General features: G+C 59.1%; 1 long non-coding RNA gene across 1 annotated transcript; it reads left to right on the top strand.

Moving 5' to 3' along the window:
* On the top strand, positions 1–1,667 carry LOC113981088. The gene is made up of 3 exons (XR_003538312.1): positions 1–63; positions 723–781; positions 1,603–1,667. It is a non-coding gene; the product is annotated as an uncharacterized LOC113981088 (long non-coding RNA).

The following is a 1,667-nucleotide window of genomic DNA, read 5'->3' on the forward strand; positions in this document are numbered from 1 at the left end:
CCCCCCCAGGAGGCCCTGGAGAGGTTCTGTGACTCCCTGGAGCAGATGATGGACAGCCACGAGGTCAGGCCACGCCCCCTTTCCCTGAGACCACGCCCCTTCCATAAGACCACGCCCCTTTCCATAGGGACAGACCCCTTTCCACTGTGACCACGCCCCCCTCCACTGTGACCACACCCCTTCAATGGCCGCAAAGCTGTGACCACGCCCCCTCCCATGCTCCTCCCCTTTAAGCCCCGCCCCCACCTGGCCCCGCCCAACCTCCCATTTGGTCCCGCCCATCTCCGTGACCACGCCCCCAGCACATAAACCCCGCCCTCTTCCTTCAGGCCACACCCCTTATCTCCAAGCCACACCCCCTTCCCAGCTGTCTCACCTGGCCCCGCCCCTTCACCTGCCGGGCCACGCCCTCTGTGCCTGGCCATGCCCTTTCGGTCAAACCACACCCTCTTCCTTGACCACACCCCTTCCCTCTAAGCTCCACCCCTTCCCCCAAGCCCCTCCCCATCCCTTTGCATCCTGACCACACCCTTTCGGACCTGACCACGCCCCTTTCTGTCACTGTCACGCCCCTTTCTGAGCTGACCACACCCCTTTCTATCACAGCCACGCCCCTTTCTGTTATGTCCACACCCTTTCTGACCTGACCATGCCCCATTCTTGTCTGGCCACGCCCATTCTGGCCTGACCACGCCCCTTTTCTTGCTTGTCCCCGCCCCCAGGAGCTGCGGAGCTGCACCCAGAGCGCCCTGAGGAGGCACCTCCAGCCCCTGCTCCGGGAGTGAGTTGGGACAGGGGGGTCCAGGAGGGTCTTGGGGGGTCCCAGAGGGGTCCCGGGGGGTCAGGGTGGGGGATAACCCCCAATTTTGGGGTTATTTTAGGGGTCTGCAGGGTCTGGGTGGGCTCTGGGGGTCTCAAGGTGGGGTTTAACCCCATAATTTTGGGTTATTTTTGGGTTATTTTAGGGGTCTCCATAGTCTGGGTGGGCTCTGGGGGTCTCAAGGTGGGGTTTAACCCCCAATTTTGGGTTATTTTTGGGTTATTTTAGGGGTCTGTGGGGTCTGAGTGGGCTCTGGGGGTCTCAGTACCCCCAATTTTGGGTTATTTTTGGGTTATTTAAGGGGTCTGCAGGGTCTGGGTAGGCTCTGGGGGTCTCAGTGTCCCCAGTTGTGGGTTATTTTTGGGTTGTTTTAGGGGTCTCCGGGGTCTGGGTGGGCCCTGGGGGTCTCAGTATTTGGGATAACCCCCAATTTTGGGTTATTTTGGGGTTATTTTTGGGTCATTCCCAGGGGTCTCCGTGGTCTCCATTCCCTGGGTCGGGCCCTGCAGGGTCTGGGTGGGCTCTGGGGGTCTCAGTTTTTGGGATAACCCCCAATTTTGGGTTATTTTTGGGGTTATTTCAGGGCTCTCCGGGATCTGTGTGGGCCCTGGGGGTCTCAGTATTTGGGATAAACCCCAATTTTGGGTTGATTTTGGGTTATTTTGGGGTTATTTCAGGGGTCTCTGGAGTCTGTGTGGGCTCTGGGGGTCTCAATATTTGGGATAACCCCCAATTTTGGGTTATTTTGGGTTATTTTTGGGTTATTTTGGGGTCATTCCCAGGGGTCTCCGAGGTCTCCGTTCCCTGGGCCGGGAGCGGGCGCGGGCGCAGGACGCCCTGCAGGGGG

Source organism: Neopelma chrysocephalum, unplaced genomic scaffold (genome assembly GCF_003984885.1).
Source record: "Neopelma chrysocephalum unplaced genomic scaffold, ASM398488v2 Primary Assembly neopelma1_96054, whole genome shotgun sequence".
Taxonomy (NCBI): domain Eukaryota; kingdom Metazoa; phylum Chordata; class Aves; order Passeriformes; family Pipridae; genus Neopelma; species Neopelma chrysocephalum.